Consider the following 19,547-nt stretch of genomic DNA (forward strand, 5'->3'; position numbering starts at 1 on the left):
AAAAAGTAGTGACAATAATAAAGAGATGAAGCAGATGAAAGAATTATTTAGTAGTAGTAGTAGTGAAAATATTCAGAAACGAATGGAGGAAAAGATTGATACTAGTAGTGAAAATAATAAGAAAGAGATGAAAGAATTTTTAGTAGTAGCAGCGAAAATATAAGTAAACAAATAAGTAGTCGAATGGAGGAAAAAATTGATACTAGTAATGAAAATAATAAGAAACAGATGGAAGAATTAATTGGCAGTAATAACGAAAATTTTAATCTGACCATTAGTAAAATAGATACTAAGATACTAGAAGTAAATGAACAAACATCCAAGTCAGAATATAAGTTAGAAAGTAAGTCAAATGAAGAGTGTGTTGAAATTGAAGGTAAAATGGAGTTGGATCGGAGCAATCTTCATATTCAGACCAAGCAAGTCAAGGAAATATGTACAGAGGACAGTAACAAGTAGTCGGGAAGAAATTCATGAGGTGGTTAAAAAGAGATTGGACAAGATTTACAATGCAGTTGGGGAAGATACGAGGGAACAGGTTAGTAGAATTGTACAAATTGAAAGCAAACTTGTGGAGGTCATTGAACTACGGAACGAACAGGAAACGATATCACAGCAGGTGAGAGAGAGTGAGGAAGAATTGCAGGAAGAAGTGAGAATAGAGGAAGAGAAGGCTGAGAGAGGAGCGGAAGAAGAAATTTTGAGTTGCCAGGAAGTGATTCGGCAGGAATTTACAGGTGAGACACCGGTAGAGGTGATAGTAGCGAGTGGTTTGTTCAATAGGGATCGTGATTTAACCAAGTTTTCTGGAAAGCAGTTTAATCCTATAGAATTTGTAAAAGTAGTTGAGAAAAGATTTGCAAGTAAGTTGAGGAATAATGTTATTGAATCGGAATACGTGCTGGAAATCTTGTCGAATGTTTTTATTGGTGAAAGTAAAATGTGGTTTCGAGTGTACTGGGATAATATGTCTAATTTAAGAGAATTGAAAGACAAGTTCATTGACAGGCTTTGGGAGGAATGTGTGGAAAGGCGCGCGCGAGAGAGAGAGCGCATGATGTCTGGGGAAAGTAGTATAGTAGAGAGAGAGGGGGGAAATGTTAGCCGTGTATCAGAGGAGAGGGGGTGATCATGATGAGCAAAGGATTAAGAGTTCTATTGATGGTGATAGGGGTCAGAAGAGTAACCAGAGAGAATCGGAAGATGGGAGGCGTATGGATTTGAGTTATGAGAGAGAGGGTCACAAGAGTAACCAGAGAGAATCTGAAGATGGGAGGCGTATGGATTTGAGTTATCAGAGGGATTATAATAAGCCGAATATGAAGGTTATCAAGGTGTCGTTATCTAGCCAGAGTATTTCAGATTCACAGGGAATCGGGTAAGTTAAGTAGACAGGCTGAAGGTAGAAGATGAACTAGTATAAGTAGTTGTGTAGTGAAAGTAGATTTAAGAGTATAGTGTGATTGTGACCTAAGTAATGTTAAGTGAGATATTTAAGTAATGACGTAGTTGTAGATAATGAAGTAATTAATGGTAGCAGTAAGTTAGACGTAAGAAGTGATCTGTTAAAGTGATGTAAGTACTAGTGATACTGAGAGTGTGATGTAAGTAGTGATGTGATAACTCCGACGATGAAAATTGTGATACGAAGAAGGTAAGCAAAGGTACTATTTTATAACAGTCGTTGGGTAAGTCACAGTGAGTAAATAAAATGATAGCGGTACCAATCACGATAGAAGATAATTGTAAGTTTCAGCCATGCCTTATTGTACCAAAGCTTGTGTATTCAGTTATTTTAGGAGCTGACTTGGTTGCAAATCATGGAAGTAGAGTAGACTTTCATTTAGGTAGTGTGTGTTTGTTCTGGGATATAACTAGCAAAGAAGTACGTATTAATTATGATGGTCTGAGGTAAGTGTGTTGGTGACGTGTGTTCCTTGAAAGATATGAGAGGTAAGTGAAGGTGTTCCTAGTGAGAGGAAATGTTAAAGTGTGTTACGTGTCTGTACGACCAGGATCTGAGGGATCGTCGGTATGAGGCAGTGACGTGAGGTAATTTGAGTGAAATACAGGAGGATTAATTGTGTTCGATGTTAGGTAAGCATCGAGATGTATTTAGTGGTAAGTGAGGAAGAACACGTATATGAACATAAATTTGTAGTGCATGACCATTCATCATTTGTGGGAGATAAGTACCCCCATTCAACTTAAATATGCTAGTGACGTCGAAGAACAAATAAACATGCTGGATTACGGAATGATTGAACCATCTTGTAGTCATAGTATTGATCCTTTTATTATTGTTGCCAAGGAGGATATGATTTGTTGAGATATTTAAGTTAATAGGGGCAAAATTGATTCAGTTTGAGTAAAAGAGAGCTACTCAGAGTTCCATTTCATCATCTGCAGAGGCGGGAAATATGTTGAAATTATTCTTTTGTATCAGGGGTATTTAACTATTGTGAACCGTATCGGGAAGTGTGCATATTCCTTAAAAGATCAGGAAGGGGATATTGTCGGTATTTATAGTATTATATATATAAAAAAGCACTTCACGTGAGATTTGTTGAGATAAGACTAAGATGATTAATTTTTGTGAGAAACAGGCAAAATAAAACTAACATCTGCGATTTGCGAGTAAACCAAGTGTCGTATTGGTGTATTGGAAGAATAAGTGCTACATTGTCATGTACTGTATGACAAAGCGGAGAATAAGACATTGGACAGTTATCTAAGATAACAATATGCGAGAAAAGTTCTCATATAAGTGATATTTCACAAAAAGTTTTGATATGTTAAAAAAAATATTGTATAATGATTTAATGTTATTTGTATGTGTTAAATTGAGTGCTATACTCTTGTGATTTGTATGAGAAAGAGAGAGAGAGAGAGAGTGAGAGAGAGAGAGAGAGAGAGTGAGAAAGAGAGAGAGAGAGAATGGGACACTGGACATTATCTACGATGACAATGTGCCAGCAAAATTCTCATATATGTGATATTTTATAAAATGTGTTACCGGGTTTTTGCGGTAGGTAGAGGTGAAAGAAGGTGCGGGCTTGAACGGGTCTCAAACTACGGAATCAAAGTTAATGTAAAATTTAACAAGGTTATATTTTCTTTTCAAAATTAAGAAATAACAAGTACGGCAGGTACAGAGTAGCAAAGCAACAAAAGGTGCAATTACAGTATTTACAGTATTTGGGCTTCGAGCCCCGAATTCACACTTCTAGGGCAATTAGCCCAACTTTACTCCAAAATAAGTTTTACCAGAGGGGCAGAAAACCCCATTCATGATCAGGAGCACTTGCTCCAAATTACACAGAAAAGCCTCCTCGAGGCATACAACACTCAATTTTCAAGAAAGAGCTACTCGCTCTCAAACTTTAAGCCTCTCAAAGGCCACACCAAACTCCACCTTCAAGTTGTCCTCTCAGGACATAGACACAGGGGTAAAATACCCAACCTACTGAGGTCTATTAAGTGAAAAAGGTTAATTACATGACCTCTAAAATAACAATTTGAGAGGAGGCGATCTGCACTCCTAATGTATTTGTTTCAAAACCTAATTTGGCTCTAGGCCACTGATGCAAGGGCTAATCCCATACTACAGAGGTGACTTTAGAAAGAACAATTTACATTACATTAATGAAAACTCGGTTGTGAGAAATAAGTTCACCTCAAAGCAATATGAGTGGGAGCTCGAGAGGGTTAAGCACTCTCTATCCCAATATGCAGTTTAAAAGATAGAATAGATACTAAGTGTCTTTACATTTTAAGGAAGGTTACATTACGGAAAAACTTCGGATCCGCCCCGAGAGTTAAACTGCTGAGCTAGTAAAGAAAGAAGTTATTAATCGGCCATTACCTTGTAGTTGACCGCTGCCGAAGAAAGAGGCGCTTCCCGCCCCCTGCTATGTACTTTACACACTAAAAGATGGAACAGAAGTGGCCCTGAGACCCAAAAATCAGCAGTTTATATACTCTCGCGGAAAGTTCGAGGCGTTTTAGGGAAGAAAACACCCGCCCACAATCACTTTATTGGTTAGGGATAAGCAGCGTATTCAAGTTGGGGGAAGATACATCAGATTGGTCAGAAATTAATTAAAGAAATTCGGGATTGGCTAAATACAAAACAAGGGGAAAGAGAGGGGTATACAGCCAACTTAAACAATAACAGAAAGAAATTTAACAAGAAACAAACTTTTGAAATAAAAATTTCTCCAAAAAGCAGTTCTTTCACATCGCACTAGGGTGCACCATTGTAGTTTTCAGTAGTGTCCTCTAGAAGAGAAAGTTCACACTTCTTACTACCGGTAAAACAAAAATACATCAAAAGTGGCACAGTTCAAAAACTCCAAACTTTCCACGTAGTGACATCTTCTGAGAAACTTGAAAATTAATACCGTCAATAAAGTTCAGACTTCCTCCAGCAGAGGAGTTTCAACTGGCGCACATTTTAAATTAGCGGCGTGGAGGTGTACCGCCCGGTACAGACCTCCCCCCCCCCAAAAGTTCCTCCAAGGGGTAACACAGAAGAACATAAACTTTTGTTTGAAAATAAGGTTCAAGTTTTGATGTTGATATGGAGATTAATTGCCGAAGTATTTATAAGATTTTCTTAATTTGGTTTGATTCAGTTTCAAAATTTTTGTTGTAACTGGTGAAGTAAAGTCTTTATGTTTGTAGAAGTTGAATTCAGAAGGAAAACTTTAGTTTTTAAAGTTGAGGAAAATTGTCAAAGTCCACCAAATATTGCTGTTGAATTCCCAAGAAAAGGTAGTAAAGTTGAACTGGAATGTCCATATAGCTGGATATGTACTTCAAACGTTGATGATTTTAACGGCCAGACCAGCCGCCACTGCTTGCGTTCAGAGGAGGCCGCCCGGGCCCCTCAAGTACCCTGAGATACCGCTCGCCCGCACTATGAGGGGAGCAGAGGTACAGAAGCACGCCGCGCCCGCGGTGAACATATACAGGCTGCGGGCCAGTAGCAGGTCGTGCGCCGCACATCAGCCTTGGCCGGGAGGAGAGCTCCGGCTCGCCGTGCACATGTCGTCCTCGCTGGGGTCGAGGGGGCCCTTCCTCTATCCCAGACGCGGCGCAGTGCCGCGCGGCTGCGGGGGCACAGAAACATTAAAGTTAGGCGGCAGAATTTTTGTTGGACCAGAATGATTTCAGGGTACATTCATTGTGGAGAGGTCGAGGGGCCAGCGGCGTGCCGCAATTCATTTCAGATGCGAGCCACTGTGTGTAGTGGAGCAGGAGACGGGAGCGTGGTAATGGCCGTGATAAGGACAGAATGGCAGTTTAACTAATCGGGGGAGGTTTGACAAAAATGCTTACATATGAAACAAGATATTATAGAAGGGGCAGAATGCCTCAAAAGTGAAAACTCAAAAAAATATAACCTTCATATTCCTTTCAAATTATATAAAGCAAGTTGACACAAAATTTACACTGGTTTCACCTGGGACAGGTGAACCCTAAATATCCTCTCGGTGGCTGGGTTGCTTAATAACAACGTAACCGGCGTAAGGAAATCGAGAATGACACAAGGCCCATGAAATCTGGGGGCAAGCTTGCCCACGGGAACAAAGTTCTTGACCATTACCTGGTCACCTACCTTCAAATGGGTGGGTCTCCGTCCACGATCATACCTTTCCCTAACCTTTTCATGAGACACTTTAAGATTGGCTTTAGCCTTCTTCCAAAGATCTTTAATGTTGTCCGGATCTATTGTCTCAGGTAGAATGTCACTCAGAGACCAGAGGTTAGAGAGCGGCGTGTTGGGAACAAACTTGAACATCAAAGAAGCTGGAGTAAATTTATGTGATTCATGAACCGCCGAATACAAAGCAAAAGCTAACCAATGCAGGGACGTGTCCCACCTGGAATGATCTTCATGATGATAGGCAATAAGCGCGGACCTGAGATTACGGTTAACCCGTTCAGCCAGAGATGGTTGAGGGTAATAAGCAGAAGTAGTCACATGAGAGATGGACAGGTCAAAGCAGAATTTACGAAATAGATTAGATGTAAAAGCCTTAGCATTATCAGATACAATATATTGACACGGACCAAAAGAAGCAAAGATAGAATTTAGACAAGTAATGGTGGACTGAGCGGTAGCCAGCTTAGTCGGAAATAACCAGGAAAATCTTGTAAAACCATCTACACATACAAAGATGAACTTGTTGGCATTTCCCTTCGACTGGGGGAAGGGTCCTACATAATCAATATACAGGCGCTCCATGGGGCGCGACGCTTGATGAGAAGACAAAAGGCCTACCTTGGTGGACATGGTTGGCTTACTCAGCAAACAGGATTTACAAGCCTTTACTAGTTCACGGATGTCACCGTCCATACCCTTCCAGATGAACATTTCACGAATCTTCTCACGAGTTTTAAAGATTCCAAGATGCCCCCCTAATGGGATCTCATGATAGTACTTGAAGATCATAGGTACAAGAACCGCTGGAACGACGACCTTCAACATCTTATCATGCCTTGATGGGCAACATAAAACATCATTCCTCAGAACATAAGGGACGACATGATCCCCAGAAGAAAGGGTTTCCATTATCGGAGCCAGCGTCGGATCTTCACGTTGGTATTTCTCGATATCCCTAAAGAGCATGGGAGCATCTGTTAAGATGGCATTAACATCAGCTAGTATGGACTCGGGAGGTGATGAACTGTCGACCGGTTGCTGGGTCTCGACGTCGTTGGAAAACATACGGTTGAGTCCATCAGCAACAACATTTTCGGTACCTCTGATATGCCGGACATCGAATTGGAAGGCAGAAATACGGATGGCCCAACGGGCTATACGACCAGTACGACGCGGCCTACCTAAGACCCAGCTTAAGGCTTGATTATCTGTCTCCAGGTCGAATTTGACATGTTCCAGATAGAGACGGAACTTCTCTAAGGCAAATAAGACTGCCAACCCTTCGAGCTCATAGATAGAATACTTGGCTTCTTGAGCCGATAGAGTCCTAGATGCATAGGCGATGGGTCGCCTCCCTAGTTCAGTCTCTTGAAGAAGGACTGCAGCTACTGCTGACGACGACGCGTCGGTTTGGACGATGAATTTCTTCGAGAAATCAGGCATAGCAAGTACAGGGGCATTACAGAGAGCTAATTTAAGATCTTCAAAAGCGGCTTGTTGAGAAGGTCCCCACTCGAATTTGATGCCTTTCCTACGAAGAAGGTTTAAGGGCGCCGCTCTATTAGCGAAGTTAGGAATAAACTTCCTGAAGAAATTCACCATGCCAATGAACCTGGCGATACCTTTGATGTCCTTGGGAGGTTTAAAATCACGAATGGCCTGTGTTCTAGAATGATCGACTGCAACACCATCAGGTGACACAATATGCCCTAGGAATGACATAGAGGGCTTAGCAAAGGCAACCTTGGACAACTTGACAGTTAGCCCAGCCTTACGAAGGCGATTGAGAACTTCTTGCAGATGAGCTAGATGTTCTTCAAAGGTCTCCGAAAATACGACGACATCATCCAAGTAGTGATACAAGTACTCAAATTTGATGTCGGAGAAGACCCTATCTAGCAGCCTAGTTAGTACAGCTGCTCCCGTGGGGAGCCCGAAAGGCACGCGGTTGTATTCGTATAGATTCCAGTCCGTGGCAAACGCTGTAAGATGTTTAGACTCTTCCGCTAGGGGAATTTGATTAAAGGCCTGATTCAAGTCCAAGATAGTAAAGAACTTGGCCTTACGAAACCATGAAAAACAAGAATGAAGGTCAGGAAGGGGCACAGATTGTAACACCACCTTCCGATTGAGAGCCCTATAATCAATGACAGGCCTGAAGCCCCCTTGGGGTTTCGGGACTAGAAAAATAGGTGACGAATACGCCGACTTAGAGGGCCTAATAATACCATCCTTCAACATCTGATCGATGATTTCTTTCAGAGCCTTCATTTTAGGTGGAGATAGTCTATAAGGTGGAAAACGGACAGGAATCGAATCCGTGACCTCAATTTTGTATTCAATAAGGTCAGTAACACCAAGAGTATCAGAGAACACCTCTGGAAATGACTGACATAATTTACGAATACTATCAGCCTGCTCCTCAGGTAGATGTCTAAGGTCTAACAACATCTCCTCCTGGGTAGGCGAAATAGATGAACATGATACAGAATTACACTTTAACAAGGGGATTTTACAATTGGAAGCAAATTTGAATGTGCACGACTTACTCTGAAGATCGAGCACAAGACCAGTGTGAGAAATGAAGTCAGCTCCCAATATGATGGGGCAAGACAGGTGCTTAGCCACAAACAGTTTGGTTTTCCATGTAAATTTAAAAATACGGATTTTGACCTGTACAGAACCTAGAATTTCTAATGGATATGAATTAGCCGAAACATATTGAACAGTAGATGAGCCATAGTCAGGTAGTTTACAAACAGACTTCAATTTTGAATACCATTGGTCCGAAATAATTGAACAAACACTGCCTGAATCTAATAGAGCGGTTATATGCTCGTTATTCAACTCAATCTTAAGAAAAGGAACAGGTGCGGGGGTATCCGCCGCAATCCTAAGACAGTCTTGGGGCATTTAAAAGATAGATTTGCAGATTGAACATTCCCTGAATTTACGACGAGTTTGCCAGGGGCTGAGCCTCGGGAAGATGGATTAGTCGACTCAGCCGAAGCCACTAGTCACTTTTGATTGTTGTTGGAAGTTGCACCTGAAGTTGAGCAGGAGGGGGTGCTATTCGAATTGGGACAATTCTTGGCGATATGAGAGAAAGCCCCACATTTAAAACAGCCTTGTGATGAGCCAGCTCCATTATTTGCCCTACTAGCTTTGATCAATGGACACTTATTGCGAAGATGGTCAGGTGACCCGCAAGCATAACATTTACGGGGTGTGACTGGTCGGCGAGGTGGAGGCCGAGGATTACTAAACGAAGGAGGGGGTTCTTTCGCGACACGCAAAGAATCGGCGTATCTAACTCCTTCCGCTGAGACGGCCAATGCTTCAAGTTCAGAGAAGGTTTGCGGACACGCCGCGAAACACAAATATGACCTATAGGATGGAGAAATTCCTTCTACAATAGCCTGTACAATCTGATCTTCAGGAAAATGAAGAGCAAACACCCTAGTATAGAATTTAATATCTTGGATGAAGTCTGCCAAGTTTTCATCCAAACGCTGTACACGATAATAGTACTTCTGAATAAGGGAGGACCTGGCCCTAGCCGGGATGAAGTTAGCTAGCAAGTGGGCGTGGAAATCCTCAATAGATGATTGCTCGGCAATGGCTCTTACTGTTTTGTCGGAGAGAATACCAATGGCATAGGGATAGATGATTTGCAAAATCTGACATGGGGAAAGAGAAAACACAAGGGCATGATCCTGAAATTCAACTAAAAATCTTAAAAATGAAATTACTTCACTGGTGGTATTAACGGAAAACTTAGAGGTACCTCTGAGCAACATTGCAAATGGATGAGGCAAGCTGCTAAACCCGGGTGACATAGTAGGTAAAGGTTTCAGTGGCAAGGAAGTTAATTCAGAACGTATATTATTCAACGATGCACGGCGTTCAGACTCGTTGTCCAATGGGGCAGAGATAGTTTGAGCAGCAACGGTTATCCTATTGGCTTCTCCCTTAGGAGGCTCTTCCTCGCTACCTACATTCATCGTGGTGGGTTGATCAATTTTGGGAGGAACTTCCCCAGTTAACAATTGAGTGACCTTGCTAGATAATTCAGAAATACTTTCAAGCAACGTACTAGCTTCCTTCCTCTGAACGTCATTCAACTTCAGAGACAACAGATCGTTAACTCTATTTGAAAAATGATATAGCCTGGCTTGCACACGCTTAATTTGATTAGGAGAAGGGTCATTTTCATCAAAAAAACTAACTACCGATGCTAGCCCAGTAGTATTCTCGGTGATCGTGGAAAGAGAGTCGGCAATTTCTTTCTCTCCCAAATTGGGGATGGAAATGGGCAAATCAAGGGACTCTCTAAGCTTGTTGGTGTCTATCGCAACCGTGCCTCCAGATTGCACATTTCTGATAGTTAACTCATAGATCAACTCCTCCTTGCGCAAATAGTTAAGATGGAGAACATCGCGAGGGCCGGGCATGATGATAGAACAATTTTGAAACAGGAAAGATCAAAAATTCCAGCAACTGAGAAAATTGTTAGGGTTTGAATCAAAGCAATGTTTGGCCGTCAAAAGGGGCTAAATTGAGACCCATTCAACCACGCTCTGCTACCACTTGTTACCGTGTTTTTGCGGTAGATAGAGGTGAAAGAAGGTGCGGGCTTGAACGGGTCTCAAACTACGGAATCAAAGTTAATGTAAAATTTAACAAGGTTATATTTTCTTTTCAAAATTAAGAAATAACAAGTACGGCAGGTACAGAGTAGCAAAGCAACAAAAGGTGCAATTACAGTATTTACAGTATTTGGGCTTCGAGCCCCGAATTCACACTTCTAGGGCAATTAGCCCAACTTTACTCCAAAATAAGTTTTACCAGAGGGGCAGAAAACCCCATTCATGATCAGGAGCACTTGCTCCAAATTACACAGAAAAGCCTCCTCGAGGCATACAACACTCAATTTTCAAGAAAGAGCTACTCGCTCTCAAACTTTAAGCCTCTCAAAGGCCACACCAAACTCCACCTTCAAGTTGTCCTCTCAGGACATAGACACAGGGGTAAAATACCCAACCTACTGAGGTCTATTAAGTGAAAAAGGTTAATTACATGACCTCTAAAATAACAATTTGAGAGGAGGCGATCTGCACTCCTAATGTATTTGTTTCAAAACCTAATTTGGCTCTAGGCCACTGATGCAAGGGCTAATCCCATACTACAGAGGTGACTTTAGAAAGAACAATTTACATTACATTAATGAAAACTCGGTTGTGAGAAATAAGTTCACCTCAAAGCAATATGAGTGGGAGCTCGAGAGGGTTAAGCACTCTCTATCCCAATATGCAGTTTAAAAGATAGAATAGATACTAAGTGTCTTTACATTTTAAGGAAGGTTACATTACGGAAAAACTTCGGACCCGCCCCGAGAGTTAAACTGCTGAGCTAGTAAAGAAAGAAGTTATTAATCGGCCATTACCTTGTAGTTGACCGCTGCCGAAGAAAGAGGCGCTTCCCGCCCCCTGCTATGTACTTTACACACTAAAAGATGGAACAGAAGTGGCCCTGAGACCCAAAAATCAGCAGTTTATATACTCTCGCGGAAAGTTCGAGGCGTTTTAGGGAAGAAAACACCCGCCCACAATCACTTTATTGGTTAGGGATAAGCAGCGTATTCAAGTTGGGGGAAGATACATCAGATTGGTCAGAAATTAATTAAAGAAATTCGGGATTGGCTAAATACAAAACAAGGGGAAAGAGAGGGGTATACAGCCAACTTAAACAATAACAGAAAGAAATTTAACAAGAAACAAACTTTTGAAATAAAAATTTCTCCAAAAAAACAGTTCTTTCACATCGCACTAGGGTGCACCATTGTAGTTTTCAGTAGTGTCCTCTAGAAGAGAAAGTTCACAATTCTTACTACCGGTAAAACAAAAATACATCAAAAGTGGCACAGTTCAAAAACTCCAAACTTTCCACGTAGTGACATCTTCTGAGAAACTTGAAAATTAATACCGTCAATAAAGTTCAGACTTCCTCCAGCAGAGGAGTTTCAACAGGCGCACATTTTAAATCAGCGGCGTGGAGGTGTACCGCCCGGTACAAAATGTATGGATGTTGAAGAAGAAAATTATTGTTGTATACTTATTTAAAGTGTTTATATGTGTCAGTGTTATATATATATATTATGTTTTTCATAAATCAATCGATTCTTTGTTCTTCGATTTATTTATGAGAGAGGCGAATTATAACGGTTCAAATCCCGTTACAAAGTGATATCTGTATTTTTATTATTATTATTATTTCATCTGTGATATCATTATTATTATTGTCTCATTATTATTTTATCTGTGAGATTACTATTATTATATTATCATTCTTATTCAATTCGATTCTGCAATGCTTGTCGCTTGCATGATTGTAGTTAACTGTATGCATATAAACTGTACCAGTAAAAGAGCCCGACTTTATGATTTAACTTTAAAGTTAGCATGAAGTAGTCTTCAGGGCAATACTGGGTGGTTACTAGCTAGGGCTTGGTACAGGAGGCAGGGTCCTATCTACAAGAAAAATTTTAATTAGATTGAATAATAGTTTTTTTATTCAGGAAATGCATATCAAAGTGCACATCGCCTTCCTGTTGATAGTCGCTGTCTTCAACATCGCCTTTTAATGATCCGTGCTCCCAGTTCATCAGGCTGAACGGGGCTGGAACAGGTTCTGGAAGTTGCCAATACTTCGTTGAGATAAGGCTGGAACACCCAGGTTGGTTGGATATGAGTGAGTCTCGAACATTCAATGTTCTGGACGATCTCAGACCTTCTACGACGTTCTCCGACGATCTCCGACGATGTTGCGGGGTAATCACTCGTCACATAACTTATACGAGTGTCCAGAATTACACAGTCGCCCGACACTTTGGTTTAACAGCACTATTTAATATGGTTGGGATATGCCATCGAATTCACTCTTAATCTTGTAGATGGAATTTAAAAGTTCACTAAAGATGTAGATGCGATTAGCATCGAAATTGAAAGAAAATAAAGCACAGTTCATGAATAGAAATAATGAAACTGAAAATTGTTCACGCACTTGGCACAGATCGTGGTGATTTTCCACTAAATAAATTAACACTTGACATTGAAAGAAATGTATGACTGCTCTAGAGTTTATCAAAGACACTGCTGTCAGTCATGCAATAATACTAAACACTTTGACGAAGAAATAAGGTTGAAATAAAAAGCACAGTTCATTGTTAGGCGCACTTGACATTGAATAACATAGGTGACTGTTCGAGAGTTTATCAAGGATACTGTTGTCAGTCACACACAAATAATTTCCACACTGTTCAGAAGAATAATACACAGTTCTATTTGAATTGGATAAAAAAACACAGTTTGAATTCACAGTGAAACACTTGTGTCGCAGCACACGATTATACTTTATCATGGTAATCATTTGCAGTAATATTCCTGGGAAAGTTCGAACACTTTCATAAATACGCGTGTCTATTAAAGAAATTATGCTGACTGAAATGTAAAGAAAAATATCACAGTTCCTAGAATATTGCGGTAGTGTCACATTTAAATTAATATTGGTTCGAAGATTAAGTTTCACACAGGCAACGTGGTAATAACTCAGTTCTACAAGAACGAAAGTAAGTTATATCGAGAAGTTTCTACAAGCGCACAGAACAGAAGTTCAACTGAACTGTTGTCACTTAAGTCCAATACATGACTTGTCATAAACAGAGTTCCCACACACACAAAATTTATAAGTTCAAATAAAGACTTTGAATAATTTATTCTTCATCACTCGCAAAAATTACAAGTTCAACTTGACTGATAGACTCAATGTCCAGTATAAAGACTTTGAATAACATTAGAGTTCACACGCGCACAATTGATAAGTTCAACACGACTATCAGAGTTTAAGTCCCACATGAAGACTTTAAATATTCGAAGATAGCCTCTGTCAGCACTTCGACGAACACTGCAGCGTGGAGAGTCAGGCTGAACACTCAGCTATGACTGTCTGATCTGGGTAAAGTGAGCTCTCCTTATATTCGATTTGGGGGCTCCTACGTCATATAACGTGATCCCTTGAGGCTGGTTATCTCACGAATCCCTCGACGGATTTCCTTGAGATTCATAATTTGGGACGTTTATGTTATTCTCTTCAAAATGACGTATCGCTCAAGTCGCTCCAGAAATAGTTACAATATACTCCCACTTCGCGACAAATATTACATGTAATGGTGAAATCCCCTGGGGCTCCCAGTAGGTCTCTCTAAGCAGTGAGCGCACCGCCAAATTATTAGATAAGTTTTGAAAATGTTTCAATCGAATGTTCGCGAAGGTGTGACGTTCATGTCCAGAACATACCAGGTCAGGCAGGCTACACGTGGCGCGTCAGGCGGGTAGTCTATCCTGCTCCTGCAGTACGTCACACACACAGCTGTCCCCGGCTCGCCTGCTCGTTCCTCCGAACGTAAACAAACCAAGTTCGCTCTGAATATCTTGCGTGATGATTGAATCCAATTAATTATCAAAAAATACGCATGTACAGGTCGTAACCGGTACAATACATATGTGTAGAATAACACTCAAGACATGTACAGTGAGAATTGTTATATATCAGATGTTGGATGTGACATTGTTACATTGTGCAATACTGCTGGAGTAAATGCAGAGTCATCGCTACGTCATGGCTACGTCATCGTGCTCATTTGGCGGTGCGCTCACTGCTGGGAGAGACCTACTGGGAGCCCCAGGGGATTTCACCATTACATGTAATATTTGTCGCGAAGTGGGAGTATATTGTAACTATTTCTGGAGATTACGTAGGTGCGTCAACCAATGCCTATATCTTGTAGAGTCAGTCATTATTCAATTGGAAGGAGAGGCGACAGTTGGTCGGAGTGTGAACGAGATGCAGAGGCCTCAGTCGGTCATTAAGTCAACGGGAGTCTACGGGAAGGAGAAGTCTCAGTGAGCCATTAGTTTTTGGTCATTGAGAGAGTGAGGCCAAAGTTGGTCGGTCACCTAGTTGAAGATACAGACGCAAAGGCTTACCATGGAGTCATAGAAGGATACCACTTGCAATGAAGTTATACCATCCTAACTTACAAAGAAATCATATGATATGGAGAAGAAGCAGTCACATGGATATATCACCAAATTAGGCGTGACACATCTACAGTAAACACCAGATTTAAGGAATACGTCGTAATTACACTCAAAGTGTTGAAGGTGCAGTCAAGTGAAACAGTGAGGGATATATTCCGTATAAATCGTTAAATGTCCGGTCAAGAAGAATTCAAATTCATGCCTAGTTTCTTACACTTGCAATGACGTATTCCTTAAATCGAAAATCTTCAGGGCTGCCGACAGTGGGGTTTGAACCCACTATCTCCCGAATGCAACCTGATAGTTACATGACCCAAATCGCGTGGCCACTTCTTCGATGATAATAGTAATAATAATAATAATAATAATAATAATAATAATAATAATAATAATGCAACGGTGATTTTCTCAAGATTTAATAATAATCGTCCCGGAAATCCGTAAAATAGTTAGTGGGACATAAAAATAACTTTATTATCATTAATCTGTTAACATGTCTTCAACTAATATAATCATAAGATAAAGCAGGCTGAAAGGAAGGAGTTTTCAGTGTGCTGGTACCTCAACTGACTCGGCTGTCTCGTATTTAAACAGTCATATAATCAACCAGCTGTGGTGGGATTCGATTCCGCTATCTTCATGTAGCAGGCTCTTGAGCAACATTTCTAGAAGGACGAACTGAAATTAGCATTCCTGTCTTGTAGCATTAAGGCAGAAAATGACGATGTAGGTTGCAGCAAATATTTTTATCTACTCGTGGCACTTTTATGTCTATAAAATGGCGTATGGCTTTTAGCGCCGGGAGTGTCCGAGGACATGTTCTGCTCGCAAGGTCCAGATCTTTTGATTTGACACCCGTAGGTGACCTGCGCGTCGTGATGAAGATGAAATGATGATGAAGACGGCACATACACCCAGTCCCCGTGCCAGGGGAATTAACCCAATTACGGTTAAAATTCCCGACCCTGCCGGGAATCGAACACGGGACCCCTGTGACCAAAGGCCAGCACGCTAACCATTTAACAATGGAGCCGGACTTTATGTCTATAACACCTCACTTTTAATTTCAGTGATTTCCTGGAAAACTCTGGCAAATAAGGGCGTGCTGGTACAGACGTGCACATTAATGGTGTCCCGACATAAACAATTAACACTGCCCCACTCCATTACTGAAAAGAAGGGGTAGTGTTGAAGGCCAATCCAGTACAAAATATGGGGGAAGGGAGTGAAGGGGTAGTGTCGGGGGAAGGGAGTGAAGGGGTAGTGTCGAAGGCACAATGACTCACCTTCTCGCTTAACGCATTGCTGCATGGACTGCGTGCAGACAGCCCGCTACAAGACTTCCTTGTGATCGAAATGGGCACAGTGGAAGATGTATTGAAGTACAGCATTAGGTTACCTACTCGTCCGGCCCCGCGGTGTACGGGGCAACGTGTCCGGCCGCCCCGGGTTCGATTCCCGGCCGGGTCAGGGGGTTTTAAATGTGAATGATTATATCCCTGGCCTAGGGACTGCGTGTTTGTGTCGTCCTTAACATTTCTCACATTCAACACTCAACACTTCCGCAATTCCAATTACATGCAGGTTCATATATTGTGCAAGTAGGGACAAAAGAACTCTATAGGTCGACGCCCCAAACAAATAGCATTTTAACATTAAAAAATTAGAAAATAGCCTACTCTGTTAATTACAGTATTAAGAGGTAAAGGAGGTTTTTGACCGAAAAGTATTTTATACTAGTTAGGAATATTTTGTAGCTGCGTTATATCGGGTCTATCAATCCTTCTTCACCTCGTTCTTGCCATATTTCTATCCATCTCCAAACTGTCTAAAGACTGCATGGTATTGCTTGTGCTATTGCTTGGGGGACCATGTGAGCCTCCCACATGCCAATAATACGTCCTCGATTCACCTGTGATAGGATAGGAGCCATCTTATTACAGTGTTACAGTATAACGCCGGAATACACACACTGTGTATTCAGCACTACCTGTTCACTCCCTTCCCCTCTTTTTCAGTACTGGAGTGGGGCAGTGTTGATTGTTTATGTCGGGACACCATTAATGTGCGTGCGTTTACAAGTACTTCACCGCTTGCTTATCGATAAGAGATCCGTGGTTTAAATACCAGTCAGTACACTTGATATTCATGGAATCACAAACCAATGGCTTGGATTCATCACAAAACTACGTATATAAATCTCGTAGTTAGCAATCACATGTTTTACTGTAAAGTTATGTGAAACAAGAATTTTTCTCAAGATTTTATTCAATCTTTCAACATTCCCGAAAACAAAGTTGTTTAGAAGGCATTGTTTAGAATTACAGCAACAAATTGAACTTTTCAATTAGTGAGCATGTGATAACACTCCAGATTATTTTGGATGCTTAAATTAAACAAAAATATACTTCAAAAAGGAAGAATATATTAATAATGTTATTTGCTTTACGGCCCACTAACTACAGTACTTGGATGGTTTTCGGAGACGCCGAGGTGCCGGAATTTAGTCCCGCAGGAGTTCATTTACGGGCCAGTAAACCTACCGACACGAGACTGACGTATTTGAGCACCTTCAAATTTCACTGGGCTGAGCCAGGATTGAACCTGCCAAGTTGGGGTAAGAGCGCCAGCGCCTGAGGCACTCAGTCCGGCAACATATTATTATTAGTAGTAGTATCACTATTATTATTATTATTATTATTATTATTATTATTATTATTATTATTACAAAGAGATGTAGACATGATGGTCACCGAAGTTCGGAAGCATGCTGGTGACTAGACGATCGACAATCTAAGACCAACTGTGTGATTTGGAAAACCGAGAAACTTCCTAGCTGCTGAACCTAAATTCAGGTTCATCGCCTTTCATAAGAAAGATGATAGAACGAACACCTCTCTCCTCCCTATAACCTACAAGATTTTCTCGGAACCTCGTCGGCCTAAGGCAGAGGAACTGTTCGCTCCAAAACTAAGAGAATACAAGTGAGAATCACGAAAGGTCGTTCGTGTGCGGAATGGATTAAGAGTCTTACCTCTTCAAACCCAAGAGCAGAACAACTCCTAGCCCAGTGAAATAAAAATAGTTTTACCTTCTACCGTCATTATGGTTACTCATTTCACAGAATCATTAAAAAAATGTTGCATATTGTACCCGTAAAAATGTGTTCATATCTTTAAGGCGCTTGATATTAAATTAACGAGCATGATTCTTAACCTAGGGAGTGGCTTTATCATTGGAGCTGGTACAGAGAGAGGTATAGTTATCAATTTGAGAGATTCTTTTGATAAATTGAGTTTATTGATCATCAAAAGCAAGTTCATATCACCTTCGTACAGCAGCGTGGAAGTGTCGTGGCTGGTTGGTACCTCCAAGTCCTGGGACGGTGCTGGACATCGACTGGGCAGGGACCACACCTGCTCGGATGAGGAGTTCTGGAATGTCTGGAGGTTCTGGAAATGTCTCGACGTTCTGGAAGTCTCGACGTTCTGGAATGTCCCGACGTTCTGGAATGTCTCGAAGAATGGCACACGTTCCTGGGTTCGATTCGAGACGTAATTCACACTTGAATTTCCTGCACGGCACTCCACACATTCAGGGCACTGTCTGAACAGATATGACCTTTTAATTATGGTTACTGCACTCTAGATATTAAATCAAAACGTTCTGGAATAATCACTCGAAGAACAAGTACTGGTAAAAATGCAAGTTCATAATGCAAGCTCACTGTAAGTCAGAATGTTCTAGAGGATTACTGTCACTGCAGTCCTAAACGCATAGTTCTGAAGATTTAAAACATACTGGCAATGAACTGAATAAGTAGCACTCGGAAACTGTCCTGTTCCGTCAATAGGCGAAGTGAATAGCCATTAAAGAAAATAATATTTGAAAGAAAAAGTCTGACTTCATAAATTATGGATCACTCAAAATACTGGAAAGTTCTAGGCTTTCTGGGAACGCGATATGCGTATTCTGAATTGTCACAGTCTTTAAGAATCAAAACGTAAGTCCCTGTGCAGCACTTGGAAAGTATTGCATATTTCACAATTAAACGTAATGTTGAATGTCCCCTAAGTTTCATAGTCTTTACAAGGCGTAAATTCAATGAGGCACTTGAGAAAACAAGTCACATCGTTCACACGAAAGTTTATGTTCGTAGGGCACAAGTTCATCCTACACGCTCGGAAAGTTTCAATGTTCCAGAAATTGATTCAAAAATACAAGTTCGAATAAGTTCGAAACGTAAGTTCAATGCGGTACACAACACTCGTGAAAATTCAAAGTCCTTTCAATCGTCGTCGAATAAGTAAGTCCCTATGTGGCACTTCAAAAAAAACAAAGTCCCAATGTGTAGAAATAACAAAGTTCCAATGTGCCAAAATATTAAAGTCCCAACACGACACTCGAAGAAAATAAAGTTCCGTGGTGTCAAAATATTAAAGTCCCAACACGACACTCGAAGAAAATAAAGTTCCGATGACAATGTTCCAGTATGTCACATTAAGAAAATAATAAAGTCTTGTCGCGACACTTGGCGAAAATAACTAAGTTCCAATGAGACGCTTCAGAAAAATAACAGAGTTCTTATATGGCACTTTAAGAAAATATCAAAGTCTAATCACGACACACGAAAAAAAAAAAACAAAGTTCCAATGTGTCAATATGACAAAGTTCCAATACGATGCTCGCAGAAAACAAAGTCCCATTCAGGCACTTCAAGAATATGATAAAGTCCCGATACAACACTTAGAGAAAATACCGAAATACTTGTATTTCGC

This window comes from Anabrus simplex, chromosome 2, assembly GCF_040414725.1.
Source record: "Anabrus simplex isolate iqAnaSimp1 chromosome 2, ASM4041472v1, whole genome shotgun sequence".
NCBI lineage: Eukaryota > Metazoa > Arthropoda > Insecta > Orthoptera > Tettigoniidae > Anabrus > Anabrus simplex.